Here is a 22538-nt window from a genome sequence, read left to right on the forward strand (position 1 = left end):
TCGTTGAACTTTGACCCCTTAACAGCGAAATTTCTGACCGAAAACCGATCACATCGATTTTCCCAAATCTCAGTACCCTGTATATCAAATTTTGAGTCTGTAAACTAAAAATTGACAGAGTTATTGCGTAGGGAAATGTACACTCAGAGACACACAGACAGACAGATACGTTCACTTTTATAGATATACTAGAATTTCGGCGCGGCGTATCCCGGGTGTTTGGATGTGTATGCTGAGAAAAAAAAGAAAAAAAGCGGTCAATATTTTTAACTTTGACCCCTATTATGACCTCTTAACATTTGTTGTTTTGGGCTCTAATCAAGTTATCAAGTTAGATCCATGTCCAAGGAACCTATATCTAAAATTTCAAGTGTTTAGACCTAAAACTGTTGGAGGACTTTTGTAGAGTTCTCAAAGGTCAAATCGTTAAACTTTGACCCCTTAACAGTCAAATCTCTGGCCGAAACCCGATCGCATAGATTGGCCCAAAATCTCAGTACCCTGTATATCAAATTTCGAGTCTTTAGACTAAAAATTGACAGTTATTGCATAGGGAAATGTACACAGACACACAGAAAGACAGACAGACAGACACACACACACACACACACACACACATATATATATATATATATATATATATATATATATATATATATATATATATATATATCTTAGAACCGCTAGAAAAACATTTTGAAATATGTGATATATCCCAACTGTTAATTTATATATATATATATATACTTATATATATATATAAGTATATATATATATACTTATATATATATATATATAAGTATATATATATATATATACATATATATATATATATATATGTATATATATAATTATTGCTATAATTATTCCTAATACCTACAGACACTAGTCTTTCATCCTTTCGAGAATCATCAGTGGAGAATGCCACGATTATATACATATATATATATATATATATATATATATATATATATATATATACACACATATATATATGCTTATTAAATTATAATTCACCCTTAATTTATACAAATTGATGAAGCTTGATGTATGCTAAATATAACTAGAGAGCATATACAAATAAATGACAAAAATGTCTATATTCCAAATTCCTAGATGTTGTTCACCTTAACGTTTCTTTCTTTTAGCATGTTAAGATGTTTAATTCTTGACAGCAGCTGTCAAAAGTTGACATAATAATTATATCATTGTTTTGGCGCCATGAAACATGGGTTGTCATGAATTTAACATTTGTAATTGCTGAAAGAAATAAACGGTAGGATGAACAACATCTTGGAATTTGGAATATAACCATTCCGTTATAACGTTGCATCCCTCTGCCTGTTCTACAAGTATTTTAATGGTGAATGCTCTGATGGACTGCAAGCACTTGTGCCCCCACGAGCTGAACACCCTCGACAGACCTAACAAGCTGCAAAATCCCACCCCCACACTGTAGAAATCCCTAGATGTAAAAGATCTTTCTACTCCGGTAGTTTCTTCCCCAGAACCGTTAGACTTTGGAATTCCATTCCAGGTCACTGCTTCCCCAACTGTACTGACATGCAGAAGTTCAAGTGTAACGTGAACCAACATCTTGCTGCCCAAATCCATACATATTACCCCAGTAGTTGTTTCCCCTGATATGTGCCTTGTTTGGGGTGAAAATGTAATAAAAAAAAAGATATATATATATATATATATAAATATATATATATATATGTGTGTGTGTATGTATATATATATATATATATATATATATATATATATATATATATATATATATTTATAATGCATGTACACATATATTTATGGTAAATAAAGAAAAAAATAAAATCAGAAATGCTGTATTAAACACGGAATCGGCAAATAAAATTAAAATTAAATAAAATTCCACAAACGGTTAAATTGTAACGCGAGCCTGCTCTCTCCTACTATACCTTTCGAGACGCAAATTTTGTAACAAATGTCGTCGTCGTACCATAGAGATTTACGGCATAAGTTTGCCTGATGCCGTGTATTGAGAGCCAACTGTGTGTGGTACCGTGTATTGATAGCCAGTTTTATGGGTCCGTGTATTGAGAGCCAGCTGTATCTGGTACCGTGTATTGAGAACCAGCTGTGTCTGGTGCCGTGTATTGAGAACCGACTGTGTCGTGTGCCGTGTATTGAGAACCAGCTGTGTCGTGTGCCGCATATTGAGAACCAGCTGTGTCTGGTACCGTGTATTGAAAACCGGCTGTGTCGTGTGCCGTGTATTGAGAACCAGCTGTGTCTGGTGCCGTGTATTGATATTCGGTCGACATGGCGATCATAAAGAGAACAATAACATTACAGAATAAGAGAAAAATAATTAATTGCGATAAAAAATATTCAAATAATGAAATTGTTATTTGCATTTAATAAATTAAAAAATAAAACATTTGCAGTTGATTTTCGTCAAAAAGAAAACGCAATATTTTTACTCTGTTATATTTATTGTTTAAAAAGTATAGAAATTAAAACAAATATCTTCCCAGTTTAGAGTATGCGTGTTTTGCTGTCTTCGTTCGTTTCTAGAAAATGCTGGGTGTGCCCATTACCGGAGGTATATCTTATTTATATATTCAGACAAATATTACCTGAGTAAAAACAAAATTGCTACTGGCAACTTTCTACAAATAGTGATCTGCAGACAATGTTAAAGATTGCCGGATGATCTAATTAGGCGGGAAAGGTTTTAAATATGTACTAGCTGTCCGTAGCTTAGCGTTGCCATTGGAAAGTTGATCAACTCAAGAAATTCCATGAAAGTGCATAATAGTTAACTTGTTCAGAACGTGTATCTAAGTAATAATTTATTAATCCAGCACGATCCGTGACGGTGAATCATTTGTAATTTTATATTATGACAGGTCAATATCTTTTTTTTATTATTACATTTTCACCCCAAACAAGGCATATTGCCACTTCGTTGTAGGGGCTACTATCAGGGACATGGGCATCAGGGGTACTGTGCAGGGAGTTAGGCAGCAGGACGTCGGTTCACGTTGCACTTGAACTTCTGCATGTCAGTACAGTTGGGAAAGCAGGAACCCGGAAGGGAATTCCAAAGTCTAGCTGTCCTGAGGAAGAAACTACTGGAGAAGAAGGCTCTCTTACATTTAGGGATCTCTTCTGTGAAGGGGTGGGTTTTAGCTGCTTTTCGGGTTTATCGGGGGTATTCTCGTCGAGGGGGTACAAGTGCTTGCAGTTCGTCAGAGCATTCAGCATTAAAGTAGAAAAGGCAGAGGGATGCAACATTTCGTCGATGGGGCAGGGGCTGAAGTTTAGATGATAGTTCAGGACCTATCAGATTGGCGATTCTCTTTTGAACCTTGTATAGGAGCGAGAGACTAGTGGTAGATGCACCAGCCCAAATATGACAACAATACTCCATACATGGGCGAATGGTGGCCTTATAGAGGTATAGGATACTTTCGGACATTAGTATCTTTCTAGCACAGTAGAGAGAACCCACCCTCTTCGCAGCGGCCCTGGTAATACTGTCGATGTAATTGTTCCAATTCATGTTTCCTGAGAGCGTTAGGCCAAGGAGTTTAAAGGATGTACTTTCAGATAAAGAGTCATTGGCCATTGCTATTGGTGGTAGAGAAGGTTTCTTGTAATTATTGAAGGAAACGAGTTTTGTCTTGGCAGCATTGAATGTGGCCATCCATTTATGTCCCCATTCCACTACAGATCGGAGGTCATCCTCTAGTGCTTCTGCCATTTCTTTAGATATGTGTTCATTTGTTTTCCTGTCGTGTCTGTTATAGAGTGTGGTGTCGTCAGCATATATACACATCTCACAGACAATTTTGCCAGGGAGGTCATTTATGAATATTAGGAATGACAGAGGTCCCAGGATAGACCCCTGAGGCACTCCCGCATTTATATCGTATTGTTTGGATGTACGACCGTCGAGGACAACCTGGAGTTTTCTCTTATCTAAGAAGGATTTAATTATGTCATGTATTCTTCCAGTTATACCATATGATCTGATTTCCCTGAGAAGACCTTCATGCCATAACTTGTCAAAAGCCTTAGATATATCTAGAGCTACCGCTCTACCCTTCCCCTTTTGTCCAGTGACTGGTATATACGTTCTGAGATTACAGTTAGGATGTCTGCTATTGAACGGGCCTGTCTAAATCCATATTGTTGGTCAGTCAGAAGTTTAGCATCTGTACGGTGATGGACTAGAGTTTGGTTAATTATGGACTCAAATATTTTGGCGAAAAGTGAGATATAATGAGGTTTGTGTGAAGTGTGGGGAAGAATAACCGATTTGTTTAGGAACTGTTCGGTTGTTTTTCTAATCGAACTGTAAAGGAAGGAGGGGCGAGATAATTTCATTATTTCTCTCTTGCTTTATTTTACTTCAGTCGAAGTTCTCAGAAATCAAGGGGCCCACAACCTGGGGCTAACACTTGAAGTCTTTATGAGATACATAGATATTCGAATGTTCCACTTAAGTTCTTTATTGCTCAATAAATTCTCTTAATAAAGAAGTTGAGAACATAATTTTCCTCTCCCCAATTAACCATTTTCATATATTGTATTATATCTTTTATTTTGGTCTCTTGGTCTTACTGAATTCCAGGACAAGAATTTATCTAGTCTGGTAGAGTATCCAGTTTCGTGCTGTTACTTGGGGTAAATCACTTGGAGAAGATGCACCATTCCTCGTAAAAGCTATGGGTTAGCCATAGCAGGATCTTATTTGGGCTGCGAATACTATGTGATTTTGAATATTTGGTCAGGGTTTACTTCTATGGAAAAAGTATCCTCATGCCAGATTGTTCTGACAAACCCCTGTACAGAGAGACCTTAGACACTCGAGGACAGTGTCTAGTAGGCATTCAAGTTCTCCCCAGTAGGCATTCAAGTTTTCCCCAGTAGTTTCTATAAGCAAAGCTTCTTTCTTAGAACTGCACGCCAGTGGAACTCTCTGCTGCTTGCCTGTTTCACACCTGACTACAACTTGGACGTCTTCAAGTCCAACATAAACAAACTCCTGACAAACCGCCCCCTTAAGTAAGACACTCTATCAAAACCCCCAACACTAATGATTACTACAATACTATCTCATTGATTACTGTACACGCAATAACCCTTATCCCTGAGTGGCCTTCGGGCCTTGATAAGTGGTGACCTACATGTAAAAAATAAATAAATAAATAAATATGTGCATGTGTGTGTGCAAAAAATATTTTCACATTAGACACGTAAAAATAACTTAATGGAAATCATAGAAGCACTTTAAATTTTAGGTGCTATTGTAACTTGAATTGTAATATTTCGGGGAGCACTATCCTCTTTATCAGTATGTATTCTTTGATAAGAAGTAAATGGAAATCAAACGAACGTGAGAGAAATGAACTTGATCATTTCAACTGGGAATAAAGATTTCCTAAGCATAAGTGTATTTTCATGTACATTTAATCATTTCATGTATGTTTAATTTACTTATTTATTACTATTTTATAAATGCATTATAAAATAATATATTACGTATTGTCCAACGCTCGACTAGAGCTTAGTACCTATTTACAATGCCTCCCCACGGGACAGAGTTAGACACCAGGGTTGTTTTTTAACGTGGAGAAAAGGTACAAAAATAAAAAAAAATTGTCTCAGTCGTGAAGGACTGATCCGCCACCGAAAGAGAACAAGAAATGGAAGTGCATCATCTGAAGAACAGATACTACACTTTGATATTGACCAAAAGGGTCAAGAGTTTAGTAGTAACAAATAGGAATTAAACACACACGTATCTTTGTACATTACTTGCTATGAGTATGTTTTCATGGTATTTTATATATGTGTGTGTGTGCGCGTGTGTGTGCGCATGTGTGTGTGTGCATGTGTGTGAGTGTATGTGCGTGTATACGTGTGTAGGGTAGGTGTCTGTTTCTCTCTTTCTCTGTTTCTCTCTCTATAGACAAATACATATATATATATATATATATATATATATATATATATATATATATATATATATATATATATAATGAAAACAAAGGGATTTAGTGTTTACCTGATATACGCAATGGTAAACTTCAAACTAATATAAATAACAGTATTTATATATAGAAAATTTAATCCCAACCGAATTTTAAAAAAGCTCAATACGCAATAGAGAGTAGAGCTTATTGTAAGAGAAAGTTCAACTTACAGTCTTAATTTTCTTTCTGTTATATATATATATATATATATATATATATATATATATATATATATATATGTATGTATGTGTGTGTGTGTGTGTGTACGTATGTATATATATATATATATATATATATATATATATATATATATATATATATATATATATATATATATATATATATATATGCATACATACACACACATATATGTATGTGTGTGTGTCGATTTTTTATTGTATGTGTATACGTGTTCATGTGTGTGATAATTATCACAGCACAGATGTTATTTATTTTGTTTTCCTGTTATGTGCGTTTCATGCTGCATGCATTCTTTTGGCGGGAATATTTTTTTTATCGCTAATGTTTTCACATTTTTTTAATCCTCATAACAGCAACAGATAATGAATATTGGCAATGCCTTCAATAAATTACGAGATGTTTTTGTACAAGCATTTGAAATTGTCGTAGACTCGTGAAAATTCAGTATGTTTTTGCTATGCATCTTATGAGATGACTGACTAATTTTTTTTATGATTTCAGGTTCAAATACACAACTACAGCAGGAATTGAAATACACCTGATTATCAAAACTGGTGAGTTTCAAAAATGCATTCTGATCGTGAGGACACCTTAAAAGAATCGAACATCAGTTTTTGAGTGGCCTAAGAGGTTCAAGTACGGCAGGGAGTTTGTGAGGGATGATAAGAGGTTTTTATTTTTTATTATTATTATTATTATTATTATTATTATTATTATTATTCAATTTTCACCCTAAACAAGGCACATTGCCACTTTGAAGTAGGAGGCTACTATTAGGGACACAAGTTGCTGGGATATTATGAAGAGAGATGAGTAGAAACATGTTTGTTCACATTACACTTGAACTTCTGCATATCATTACAGTTGGGAAAGCAGAATCCCGGAAGGGAGTTCCAAAGTCTAGCAGTTCTGGGGAAGAAACTATTGGAGTAAAAGGCTTTCTTACACCTAGGGATCTCTACTGTAAAGGGGTGGGACTTAGTTGCTTGTCGGGTTTGTCGGCGGTAGTCACGTTGAGGAGGTACAGGTGCTTGCAATTCGTCAGAGCATTCACCATTAAAGTATTTGTAGAACAGACACAGGGATGCAACATTTCGTCGATGAGACAGAGGCTGAAGACTAGATAACAGTTCAGGGCCTATCAGGTTGGCGACTCTATATAACCCTGTCCAGGAGTGAGAGACAAGCAGCAGATGCACCACCCAAATGTGACAACAGTACTCCATACATGGGCAACTGGTGGCCTTATAGAGGTACAGATACTTTCAGGCGTAAGTAATTTTCTGGCACAATAGAGAGAGCCCACCTTCTTTGCAGCAGCCTTGGTAATGCTCTCAATGTATCTATTCCAGTTCATGTTCCCTGTAAACGTTAGGCCGAGGAGTTTAAAAGAAGTAATTTCAGGCAATGTGTTCTTGGCCATTGCTATTGGTGGTAGAGAAGGTTTCTTGTAGTTATTGAAGGAAACACGCTTAGTCTTGGCAGCATTGAATGTGACCAACCATTTTTGTCCCCATTCCACTACAGATTGGAGGTCATCCTCTAGTGTTTCTGTCAGTTCCTTAGATATGTGTTCATTTGTTTTCCCGTCATGTCTGTTATAGAGAGTGGTGTCATCGGCAAATATACCCATCTCCGAAACAATTTTATCAGGGAGGTCATTTATGAATATCAGGAATAATAAAGGTCCAAAGATAGACCCCTGAGGTACTTCCGCATTTATATCATATTGTTTAGATGTACGAACGTCGAGGACAGGTTTGGGGGGACTAATGATGTCAGGACACCAGAGTTGATTGGCCAAATAAAGAATTTCATGGATAAGGACCGACATGTATCCATAGAGACAATAAGTGCACAGTTTGATGTCAGTGTGGGAACTGTACATACAATTATTAAAAAAACTACATGGCACGTCAGATCATGGTGTGTATTAGTGATGGGACGATTCCAATATTTTTCTCAATTCTAATACAATTACCGATTCCGATTCTTGAAGAATCACTAAATATTAAACTCTAAAGTTGTTATTTTCCTCCCGATTACTGTAAGAACATATGTTAAAAGTGCATATATTTTCTCCAACGTAAGAAACACACTTGTTGGTGTGTGTGGGGGAGGGGGTATCTATAGATTTTACTTTGACTGATATATTAATATCAACTAGTGGTATCTGTGGAAATTCCACAGGGGACTCATTCATGTGTAATATATTGATGTTGGCATTCTGTAGATGTTCAGTGTAAATGGAGACGCTCTGATATTATTGTAGCTCTTTTGTTAAAACTGCAAACGTATTTATTATAAGAAAAGGAAGTACATAAAAATTAAACGACCCGGATGTATGCGTGACACAGAAAATAACACATACACACTATCGTATTAATATATAAATAAATATTTATTATTTTATTATTAAAATAATGGAATATTTATTATTTCATTATTAAAATAGTGGAAGGTTTTGTTTAAAAAAAAAAAATCAAATTAAAAAAGTGATGATTAAATGGATAGGCTTTGGAATCGAAAAATAGGCACAAATTTTTCCGATTCTGATACCGAAAAAATTCCGATTCTGATTAATCGTCCCAACACTAGTGCGTATTTGACGTAATGTTTACTTTGAAAAGAGAAAACATTTTTTCTTTTTATCGTTTGAAAAATGTATTTTTGCAAATGTTTTTAGTTTCATATGCGTTTTATTTTTTTTTTTTTTTGTGTGCACTTTTATTTTTGTATGTTTTTATTTTATTTTTTATGGTTGTGCTTTTATTTTATTTTGTGTGTGCGTTTTTATACTAATTTTTGTGTTTTATCTTATTTTTTGTTTGTGTTTTATTTTATTTTTTGTTTGGCCTTTTCTTTTATTTTGTGTGTGTGTGTTTTTTTGTGCTTTTATTTTGTGTGTGTGTTTCTCGTTTACTTCATGTGTATGTTTTTATTTTATTTGTGTGTGTGTGTGTTTTTTTTTATTTTATTTTTGCGTGTATTTTTATTCTAATTTTTTGTGTATTTTTATTGTATTTTGTGTGTGTTTTTTTTTTTTTTATTTTTTGTGTGCTTTTATTTTAATTTTCTGTTCGTGTTTTTATTTTATTTTTCTGTGTGTATTTTTATTTTAGATCAACCCGGGGGAGATAGAAATATCTCTACAAGAAACTAATTTAAAAATTTTGATAATCAGCCATTAAAAAAATGGAAAAACGTATAAAATAAGAAAATATTTCTGAATTATTTTTAAGGTGAGGATTCATTATTCTTATTATTTGGATTCTTAGGAATATAGCCCTCATCTTTGATATTATTTCCACGGCGTTTGAAACAAACGTCCGCCAAAAAAAAAAAAAACGTGGCGTAACGGATAAAGCACATGGTAATTCAGTTATAAAGTTACACTCTTACGGAGGTTGAAGGTTCAATCTTTATTGCGAGCGACGCTCAAAATACAATTACCAATTACATATGATTTCTATTCAGTTATGGTTGATGGAACGAGAGCATGCTACCTCCTGTGAAAATTACGTGAAGATTCATGAGTTCGGCAGAAAGAGTTACGTGTTAGGCAGAAAGATTCGCTAGTTCGACAAGATACACCTGGAGAAGATCGGGGGTTTACATCAATCGAAACGTTGAGAAAATAACACTCAAGTAAAAAACATTACCCCGAAGAAGCCAAATGATACGAATAAGAAAATATTTATATTAAATGTTGATGGATAACTTGAGTTTGTGTGTTTTTATCCATTGAATTCTTTCCTTGAACCTGTATCAACATGATCGCGAGTTTTTTTGTTTTTTGTTTTTTTTTTGGGGGGGGGGTCTGATATTTGTGACATGTTTATTCCTACGTTAGTCACCTGGGCGTTCCAAACATGGTTAGCCCCATGCGGTGTTGAAACACCCTAATACAAAAATGTTTATAGTGTTATTATTTTGTAAAATATATTTATCCTGCTGGTTCAGATTATATATCTACAGTTCCTGTTTGAATCACTTGTATCTTGTTGATATTAATTTAAAATAATACAATAAAATAATTTATAAAACGAAGGAAAAATTGAAAAATGTTAGATTTAGATTACATTTATTTAAAAATATCCACAGGATACACCAGTGTGTGTTATTTTTTTAATATCTATCATGAACACAAAATGTTTCCATGGATTGAAATAGCAAGAAAAATTCATGTGTACTCTTAAATATAATCACAAAATGTTTCCATAAATTGAAATAACAACAAAAAAATGGATGTGTGCTTTCAAATGTAAACAAAATGTTTCCATAAATTGAAATAGCAGGAAAATGAATGTGTGCTTTCAAATGTAAACACAAAATGTTTCCATAAATTGAAATAACAAAAAAAATGAATGTGTGCTTTCAAATGTAAACACAAAATGTTTCCATAAATTGAAATAACAAAAAAAATGAATGTGTGCTTTCAAATGTAAACACAAAATGTTTCTATGAATTGAAATAACAATAAAAAAATTCATGTGTGCTTTTATAAGCGAACACAAATTTTTCCATGAATTAAAATAGGAAGGAAAATGAATGTGTACTCTTAAATATAATCACAAAATGTTTCCATAAATTGAAATAACAAAACAAAATGTATGTGCGCTTTCAAATGTAAACACAAAATGTTTCTATGAATTGAAATAGGAAAAAAAAAAATGAATGTGTGCTTTTAAATATAAACGCAAAATGTTTCTATAAATTGAAATAGCAAAAAAAAATGAATGTGTGCTTTTAAATATAAACGCAAAATGTTTCTATAAATTGAAATAACAAAAAAATGAATGTGTGCTTTAAAATGTAATCACAAAATGTTTCCATAAATTGAAATAGCAAAAAAAAAAATGAATGTGTGCTTTTAAATATAAACGCAAAATGTTTCCATAAATTGAAATAGCAAAAAAAAAAAATGAATGTGTGCTTTTAAATATAATCACAAAATGTTTCCATAAATTGAAATAAATACCCACAGGATACACCAGTTTGTGTTATTTTTTAACATCTATGATGAACACAAACTGTTTCCATGAATTGAAATAGCAAGAAAAATGAATATGAGTTCATTACATAAACATTATATTTCAATCTGATTCATCTTCAAGGAAAACTGAGGTACAACTTCGCCATACCATGTGTGTTATACCCTTACTGAGTCAAGAGAATACTGAGAGGGAGAAAAAGAAATAAGTTACTAACTAGGAATTATGAGCACTTAAGCAAAATTGGGGTAACAAAACACCCCACGGGACTAATGTAGGTTTAGAAATTTTAACAAAATGTTTTAAACATGCGTAGGCATAAATGTCTGGAACAAGATTATATAATATTATTTATGTTAAAAATGTTTTATTTTTCTAAGTTATAATGTATCGGCTCTGTGGGATTTAAAGTGCTAACCATTGTGCAAAACTGATGCTTGCGGTATCCATTAGTATCTTAGAACGGTAGACTGCTTCACATTTTTATTTTGAATGAAGTGAGGTATTTTCTTGTTTCATGATAATACAACTAAGGTTTAAACATTTGACTTTACACACAGACACGGACACACACATAAAGAAATAAACATTATACCGGTTGTGATAGGAGCAACTCTCCTAATAAAAAAGAATCTTCAGAAATACCTGGAAGCAATCCCCAGAAGACTAAGCAGTAACTAAATAAAGATAGCAGCCATAAAAGAAACAACGTCTATTCTTAAAAGAACCCTCGGATATAAATTTTAAATCGTAACAGAATCAAGTGATAGCTCTCGAATCTCTTAAAACTTACTGAAGTAAAAAAAAAAATACACATTATACTGGTTGTTATAGGAACAACTGGCTAAATGAAAAAAATCTTAAGGAATACTTGGAAACTATTCCTGAAAGGCCGAGCTGTAACGAAATACAGATAGCAACCATAAAAGGGAAAAGCGTCTATTTTTAAAAGAGCCCACGGATATAAATTTAAATCGTAATGAAATAAAGTGTTAGCTCCAGGAAGAAGCTCTTTGATCGCATAAAACTTACCAAGTATATATATATATATATATATATATATATATATATATATATATATATATATATATATATATATATATATATATTAAATATGTATATATATATATCAAATATGTTATATATAATATTATATTAATAATATATATTTTATATATAATATATATAATATATATATATTTTATATATAATATATATAATATATATATATTTTATATATAATATATATAATATATATACAATAGATATAACATATCTATAATAATATATATATAACATATATATATGTATATATGTATATATATGCATATATATGTATATATATGTATATATGTATATATATATATATGTACACATATGTATATATATATATGTATATATATAAATGTGTATATATGTATATATAAACATATATATATATATACATATAATAGATATAACATATATATAATAGATATAACATATATATATAATAGATATAACATATATATATATAATAGATTAACATATATATATATATATATATATATATATATAATAGACATAACATATATATATAATAGATATAACATATATATATAATAGATATAACATATATATATAATAGATATAACATATATATATATATATATATATATATATATATATATATATATATATATATATATATATATACACTTGTGCCCGATATTATTCATACCCCCCTTGAAAATTGAGTTTATTAGGTGTAACTTTGTAAGAATTTATTGTTTACGTCCATATTGATACATATTCTTAATAAACCTCTTCTGATCATTTTCGTCATTTTAGAATCTCGGGATACTTGTAATAAAAGAAATATACAGCTATTTATAAAATCTGCAATGTTCAAAAATAATCATACCCCCTTATTTTTTGAGTATTAATCGAGTTTCTGACTGTTTGTTTCTTGTTTGATTCTTATTTTGAATGCTTTTATACAACCTTTGATTAATTTCATTTCGTTTTTTGCATTTTTCAGAAATTAAAATGATATCAACTGAAAACCAATAAAAGAATAAAAATTATTAGAATTGGGAAGAAAAAAGAGCTTAGTAATGATCTTCGGACTAAAATTGTGAATTCACATAAGGATGGTTTAGGTTACAAGTCAATTTCCAAGAAATTTGAGGTCCCTACAGCAACAGTACAGATCATCATCAAAAAATTCCAGAGCCACCACACAACAAACAACTTGATTTGTAGAGGAAGGAAAAGGAAACTGTCTGCTAGAGCCACCAGGAACATTGTAAGAAGTGTTAATGCAAATCCAACCACCACTACTAAGGACATTTTAGAAAATCTGGAGTCTTCTGGCATAAAAATATCAAGGCAAACATTGCAAAGGACTCTGCATGAAAATGGTCTGAAAGGAAGAAGACCACGAAGGACTCCACTGCACACCGGAAAACACCTTGCAGCACGTCTAAAGTTTGCTAGGGCCCATGTGAATTCTCCAGAGTCCGTTTTCTCAAGTATTTTGTGGACTGACGAAACAAAAATTGAATTGTTTGGCCATATGGATGCTTCTTACGTTTGGAGGAAGAAAGGAGAAGCTTACAACCCAAAGAACACCATACCCACGGTGAAACATGGTGGTGGTAGCCTAATGTTTTGGGGCTCCTTTACGGCTAGTGGTCCAGGTAGTTTGATCAAGATAGATGGAACCATGTAGAAGGAGCAATATTTGGAGATACTCCAGAAAAACATTAGACAGGATGCGGCGAAGCTCCATTTAGGACCAAACTGGGTCCTTCAACAGGATTATGATCCAAAACATACTGCCAAATAGTCAAGAAATGGTTTGAGGATAATCAAATTAATGTTTTGGAATTGCCTAGCCAGAGTCCCGACCTGAACCCTATCGAAAACCTCTGGCACATATTGAAAACTGAGGTTAAAAAGCGGAAACCTAGAAATTTGAGGGATTTGGAGTACTACTGCATTGAAGAATGGTCAGAAATCAGTGTTGATGCTTGTAAAAACCTTGTTGATAAATATCCAAAACGGTTACAGGCAGTTATTAAGAATAAAGGGCATGCTATTGACTATTAGTAAGAGAGGTACGAATAATTTTGAACTAGTGCCATTATTGTTTTTCTTTGTATAATGTTTCAAACTTGCATAATTTATTTATTTGTTGAGTTTAAATTAAATGCTTATGCTTGATTTATTGTTTGAAATCCCTTTAAGATTGTCTAACTTCTGGTTTGAGCAATATTCTTATAGAAATCTCAAAGATCCGAGGGGTATGAATAATATCGGGCACAAGTGTATATATATATATATATATATCCCATGGTCACATGGTGGCTTATTAAGAATTAGGTGGGCGGACAATTTTTAACAAGGGTGCAGTTTCACATTGATATTTACAAAAAGTCGAATTACTTTATTTTCCTTATCATTTTATTTTATATACATATTTAAAATTTACGACGCTAAGCATTTTGAAATATTTCGACTACATTTTATATACATATTTAAAATTTACGACGCTAAGCATTTTGAAATATTTCGACTACATTCGTAATTTACATTATTTATCTGAGGCTTCTTTGTCTTTATACACAAAGCTTTCGGTATTTTCAATCTATTTATATTATAATCGCTTTGTAAGACTTTAGTATTTTCAACCATGATCCTTCGAAATTCGGCACAACGACATCCATTGTTTTTTTAAGTGTTGCGATATTAAACTGGAGTTTTCGTGATTAACTCTCCACCTCTCCGATTAAATTGAATAAAATGACTTTTATTATTATAACCCCATAAATATATATTTTTTATAAAATTTCAAATAAAATAAAAACTTCGTTAATTTTTGTTATTGAAATGCGGAAATAAAACTAACTGTGTTATCTTTATCTGTATAATTTTGTTAACTTTTATTGTATATTTTTCAGAAATGTTATTTTCTTATATTTTATTTCAATAAATCGCTTCACAGTAGAAATACTGAAGAACAATAAAAGTGAAGGAACTCATTTGCTTTGTCACCGCTTCCAGTAACGTTACGCCGGAAAGTAGGAAGTACGTTAGCTGACTATAACCATAAAGGATGTTTTTAGAGGTGTCGAACTTTAAATTAAAATAAATCGCAGAAAAATACGTTTATTATACAATTATTTGGTTTATTCTAAAAATTCATTTTTGCTATTCATAATTTAAATTTAATTTCGGGTAAATGATCCAATCTAGAGGTCCAATTTTCACAATCTTACGCATTAAATTCGGCATATATAGCTCCCGCCACTCACACGCATTTATAGAGATTCAATTTTCACAGCCTTATGCATGAAATTAAGCAGTATTTTGGCAAGAATGAGTCGGATGTTGTCTTCCAGGTGGTCTGTTGTGTCTGGTTTATGAGTGTGGACATGCGACTTTAGATATTTCCAAAGAAAATAATCTAATAGAGTTTAATCGCACGTACGAGCTAGCCAGTTGACAGGTCCATTTCGTGAAATTATTCGTTCATCAACTGTTTCTCTCAGTAAATTGGTCATATCGCATGCTGTGTGGCATGTAGTTCCGTCATGCGGAAACGACATGAGGACTTGCCGAAACAAGATACATTCAAAATAACTGATAGTTGCCAAATCTGCGAATAAAGAAAATGCAGTTGTCAATTTAAAGGCTACCGCCTTTTAAAAACACCCACTCTATCTCTCTATATATATATGCTCCTATAAATTTGTTTTGTGTGTGTGTGTGTGTGTGTGTGTGTGTTTATATTCATATTAAAAACCTTTTTTTTCTATTTATTTTTTTAAAAAATAAAACTTTGTTATATATGGATCCTGGAATTGCAATCTGTCTGCAAAAGGTCTAGCTAATTTGCATATTCTTTTAAATATTCATTTTAATTAATTCCCTATTAGATTTTTCGATTTTCTTATGGAATGATCATCTTTAGTTAACTATTGCGTGTAATTATATTCATGCAGATATTCTACATGATTTAAACTTGCATAATATTTGCGTAAAAACAAACTTCTTTCTATACATATTTATGTATGCGTATTTGTTTAAAAAGTTTTTCCTACCAAACTCTTCTGTCAGTTTTTAGTCCACATATATGAAACTACATACATAGGGTATTCGAACCCATGCGAAATTTTATATTTGGGTTTTAATCGGGTGAAAATCAATGCAAAAGTGTGAATTTTTTTTTTAACCTGGAATTTGCGAGGTGAAGCTCGAACGACGACATTACGAATATGCATGTGTAACGTAATAGCTATTAGTTAGTGTTTTAATTTTTAGTCTTGCAGCAAACATGTCTTCATAGCTCAAACATTAACGTCAAAAGAAAAAATAAATCGTAAGCTAAACGTTTCGGTTTCGATTCTCGGTGGTGGCGCATGGGTCATTTTTTTTTTTTTTTTTTTTTTACTATATATTGGGTCCAATATAATACAATAATAAATACGAAATCTGTACTAATCAAAATATCATATTTAAGCGTATTTTACGACCGGGTAATGTCGGGCGACCTGCTAGTATATATATATATATATATATATATATATATATATATATATATATATATATATATATATATAGCCTTATTTGTAGTATTCCGAATTTTACTGGGCTTATATAATTCAGTAATCGTTCATATACCAATAAACTTTAAGCCAAAAAGAGATGACTTAAACTGTAAGCTAAAAAATTATCATGTTTCATAATTGAGCATTCATATATTGTTTTAACAAAAACCAAGATTTCAAAGAATGGATTGATAGCAACAAATAGTGCATTTCATCGTTAGTTACAATTGTTTCAAGACTGTTCGGACAAATCCAAACATTATGTCGTTCGAAAATTTTCACAAGAAGGCTGTTCGACATAATGTTTGGATTTGTCCGAATAGTCTTGAAACAATTGTAACTAACGATGAAATACACTATTTATTGCTATCAACCCATTCTTTGAAGTCTTGGTTTTTATATATATATATATATATATATATATATATATATATATATATATATATATATATATATATATATATGCATACATATATACATATATATACATACATACATTATATATATACATACATACATTTTATATATATATATATATACATACATACATTTTATATATATATATACATACATACATTTTATATATATATATATAGCTGCACAGTATCAAAAACTCCAAATATACAAGAACCTATCAACAGCCATAACTCAACTACCGAATTAAATAATAACACCAACTTAAATCAATCTACCGATCAATTATTAACCAACCCACCACATTATAATCCAACAATAGACCTAACGGAAAATAATCATAATAATCAAGAGGTAATATATATTGGTTCCACATCTGGCCCAATAAAACATAGAATTTCAACGCACAAACATTCTTTTAAAAATAACTCTCTATCAAACCAAACTACTCTATCCAACTATATTTGGCAACTAAAAAATAGCAATATTTCTTTCAACTTAAAATGGCAAATAATTGAGACTTGCAAATCATATAAACCAGGAGATAAATTTTGTACATTATGTACAAAAGAAACCGTAAAAATTTTAAAATATGAAGATATAAAAAGCACAACCAAACTAGTAAATTCAAGACACGAGCTTCTATCGTGTAATCATAAACGTTGATTTAAATTTAATAAATATAAACCACCTTAAATCATTAAAAATTACTCATTAGTAAAAATAGATTTTTTTTTTTTTTTTTTTTTTTTTTAATAAATTAAGTTAAACCAATTACCGCCCTTAGACTCGTAAATCAAATAATAAATAAAGCCATGACAATTATCTCCCCTTAAAAACTTGCAAAAAAAAAAAAAAAAAAAAACTCTCTCTCTATAGATATTAACTGTGGCGTCTCTAAATCAAAATACGCTAACGGAAACAATTTACTGCACGAGCGTCGCCCTTTTAAAATTCATCATTCAATAAAATAAAAAGCTATAGCAAACATCTAAATGACTACTTTAAATACAGTTCCTGATTTCAAAAAAATGAAAACCAAAAGGTAATTATATATATATATATTTTTAAATCAAATTTATTATGTAAATTCAAAAATATATATTTTTTTTCTACTCATTTCTATCTCTAACCTATACCAATTTCCTTATTAATTTTCTTATAAATTTTATATCCAAACCTTTTACTTCAATTTTTCAGATTCATCTGCCTTACTTTTAATGCTAGGTTTATTTTTGGTGTCTTTTCAATTCAATAGAAATCCTCCTAAATTTGCTGATGAGGAGACCGTGCTTACCAAAAAAACTATGTATAATTATTCTACGTGACTTCATGTATACCACAAATAAAAAGCACGGATTTCCGAAACGATCGTACAGATAATTGACTTTGTTGTTGTTCCTTCTTATGAAACTGATTTTTAATTTAATTAAATTTTGATTTTTAAATTTTAAAAATTTTAAAACTTTTAAATTATAAATCACATTACTTAATATTGAATTAGCTCTAGGACATTTAACTATCGAGCTTATTATATATCTAAATTACAACGAGCATTTCCTGTATTTTAATTAAACTAGTAATTTCACTATTACATTAAAATACACTTAGCTCTTTAGACTATTATTCTAATCTCCTTTAAATTATATATATATATATATATATATATATATATATATATATATATATATATTTAAATAAGGGAGTAGTCACCAACAATGTGTATTTTTTAACATTATTTTATCATTCCGTGTCTTGGTTTTTTCATTGAGAATTATGTTTGGATAATTGTAATAATGTTTTTAAGTCATTGAAATCGTTTTTACGCGCGTTTCAGACGTTCTGTGAAGCGTCCTCGTCAGAAATTATTTTCAAATGTGTTGGAGATGCAAATTATACTTTACAAAATAGGGAATACTGAAGAATCTTTTGCTATTTCATGGAGTTTCACAATTTTTTTTTTTTACTTCAGTGGAAATAAGTAATAAAATAAAAGAGAAAACTAGATATTATACTAAATCTTGCGACATCTTTTTAGTGCGCATGCTTGTGGGTGTTTTAGGACTTTAATATCTATTTTGTGATTGCGTAAATACAACGAAATTTTACAGAAAGTTAACAATGTCTTTTAGATGTGAAAACTTTCATACGCCATGTTCGATCCTCGGTTTGAAATAGCATTTGAGATGCATCCAATATGCTCAGTAATACGCTCTGTCGGTCTGTCATCATGTGAAACATCATTTTCGCTAGATGAGTGATTTGTATATTTATTTATTAGCGGCCTGTTATCCTCATCTTCATAGTTGTTATTGTTTCACTACACTTCGGCCAACTCATCCTCTGGCCTTCTTCAGATAATTAATTGTGACGGGAGATAGCAATGCTGAGTTTCTTAACTATATATTTCCAGTAATTACTGCCTTCCATAGTGGTTGTTTCGCAACGTTTCTGACCAACTAATCTCCTGGTCTGCTTTGGGTAGGATTGAAACCGCTATCTCCATACAATGCTCACTTGGAACCGTAAAGATTCAATGCTGCTATCTACGAAGCAGTAATAGAGGGTCCGTTCTTTGTTGTTTTTTTTTTTGTTTTTGTTTTTTTTGCTGTTGTTGTTGTTGTTGTTGTTGTTGTTTTTACTTTGTTCGTTTGTTTTGTTTTATGGGGTGTTTTTTTTTTTTTTTTTTTTTTTTGCTTTTTTTTTCGTTAAGATAACTTAAACCTTCAAAGTTCAGAATTTTCCGCTTCGGCTGCAAGTTCGCACATTGTAGATAGATAAAGATAGACGAAAGATACAAAAAATGAAATCAAACGAAATCGCCATTACTTACGAGGTAAAGTCACAAGGGAGATAATTCAATAAGTAGTCCGGTAAATATTCATATTAACCCATTCGAGCCATTGCTTCGTGACACCTCGTGAAGAATAGACTGTGTCAGTCAATATGGCGTCCCCGCCGAAAAAAGTTCCACGATATGTTTCATCGTTTGTTCATTTCTTTAATTGCTTAATTTGTTTGTTTGTTCCATTTGTTTGTTGTATTTGAATTTAATTGATAAGAATATCCGTAAATATGTTTCTTTACTTTTATGAATTTTTTAGGGATTTTTTTTTTCAAATAAATATGTTATTTAGATATTTTTTTAAATGTATTTATTTGCAGACACATTTTATCGAAATGGATGAATACTAACTTAACAGTTCTAAACATTTAACTGTATTATAGTTCGCATATATTAAATAAAATAAAATTTCAAATACATACTAAATACAAATCTAGTTGTTGATAGTGTCAGAAAAAAAAATTTAATCGGCGACGCCAAAGAAATTACTGATTGAAGAATAGCTCAAATTTTTTAATGTTTACATCAGAAATTGTCTGAATAATTTGGTAGAGACCGCAGAAGTCAATTTTTTTAAACTTTGCCCCCCTATTATGACCCCTTAAAATTTATCGTTTTGGGCTCAAATCAAGTTATTAAGGTAGATCCATGTCCAAGGAATCTATATCTAAAATTTCAATTATTTATACCCAAAATTAGCGGAGGAGTTTGGTAGAGGTCTCAAAGGTCAAATCATTGAACTTTGACTCCTTAACAGCCAAATTTCTGGTCGAAAACCGATTGCAAAGATTTTCCAAAATCTCACTACCCTGTATATCAAATTTCGAGTCTGTAGACTGAAAATTGACAGCGTTATTGTGTAGGGAAATGTACACAGACAGACAGACATTTTCACTTTTATAGATATGTAGATATAGTGTGTGTGTGTGTGTGTGTCCATATTTTAACAAATTAGAATAGATATTTATTTACATAATTACACACAAAGACATAGATAGATAGATAGATAGATAGATAGATAGATAGATAGATAGATAGATAGATAGATAGAAACAAACCGATAAAGATAAATATCAGTTCCATATCGCATCATATTTAAAACATTACCCTAATGGCTTCCAGGCTTTCATTTTGAAAAGAAATACCTCTTGCCCGTCTCGCCTTCACCCCGTCCTATTACACGACAACAGACGTGGGTCGCATCTCGGTCCCGCTTTGACGGCCCGACCGATACGGTCGTTCCACAGTACAATGCCGGTGAGTGGGGTCCCGGTAAGGGGGTGTTAACAGGTGGTTAAAAGATTTTGTTTTTCCAATTCTTCAACTTCCAGGAAACTTACACGGCCACTTGCAAATAATGTAAATTTTTAGACTGATGACTTGATTCATGATCCCACAAACACTGGTAAATGACTCCCCCGGGGATAAATTCTCGGTACTGCCTCTGGCGAGTGACGAATAGCGGGGTAAGGAGCCTATAGTAGAAAAGGTTTCTTTTTTTGTTTTTGTAATTCTTTCTTTTTCATAATTATTATTATTATTGGTATTGGTAGTATTTTGCGTGACTTTAAGCGTATCGGACGTCGGAATGGTCATGAAGGCGTTGAGTCCTAGGTCGCAACCTGAGGCTGACCATTTGGGAATTGTGATATCCTGACTTAGGTCTGGTGTCTTCATCACTTCCCGATACGCACAGTGTTGATGAGGGCAATTCTTCCCAGAAGGCCGAATGGGAGTTCAACCGTGTACAAGTTTGAAACTGGATTAAAGGGAAGTAATCCTTCTCGTGTTGAAAGACAACTCTTTCAAATTCTCAAAGAAAATTTAAATGAGTTTCGACTGTGTATTAATTCGTAGATGCTGATCTTGCATTCTCATAACTGAGTGTAAAAGTCGGTCAGTTTTACTTAACCCTACCCTAAATATTGACTGTTTTTTTATGGAAATCGCTCCAGACAAGGCAGGAAGCCACTTAATGTACGAAGTTAAAAATACTGGTGATTTTCCAGAAAACAAGTGAAGCATTCATGGTCTTCCGTGAGTGCACAGTGAACGAGGCATAACAAAATGACTAAGTTCAGCATTTGCCCCCCCACCCCACCCATTTAGCTCCAAAAGTCCTCAGGGGGCGTAAAATCCTGGTGAAAATGAACAAACGGTGCAGTTTCAGGCCTTAACATATGTAAATTTGAGTTCTGCACCATGCAAAAAAAGAAATGACTAAGGTCATCATTTACCCCCCCCCCCCATTTAACACCAAAATCCCCAAGACCTTAACATATTTAAATTTGAGTTCAGCACCATGCAAAACTGCTAAATAGACATACACAGAAAATTTTAGAATAAATATGGTAAAATAGTCTAAAAAATTGAGTGTTTTTATTAGCCCTAAAAGAGCCCCTGGGACACACCCAAGAGTTATCGCGAAGTATAGACAAACAAAATTATATAGAAATAAGTT

Source organism: Euprymna scolopes, chromosome 39 (genome assembly GCF_053919585.1).
Source record: "Euprymna scolopes isolate OS-2025 chromosome 39, ASM5391958v1, whole genome shotgun sequence".
Classification (NCBI taxonomy): domain Eukaryota; kingdom Metazoa; phylum Mollusca; class Cephalopoda; order Sepiida; family Sepiolidae; genus Euprymna; species Euprymna scolopes.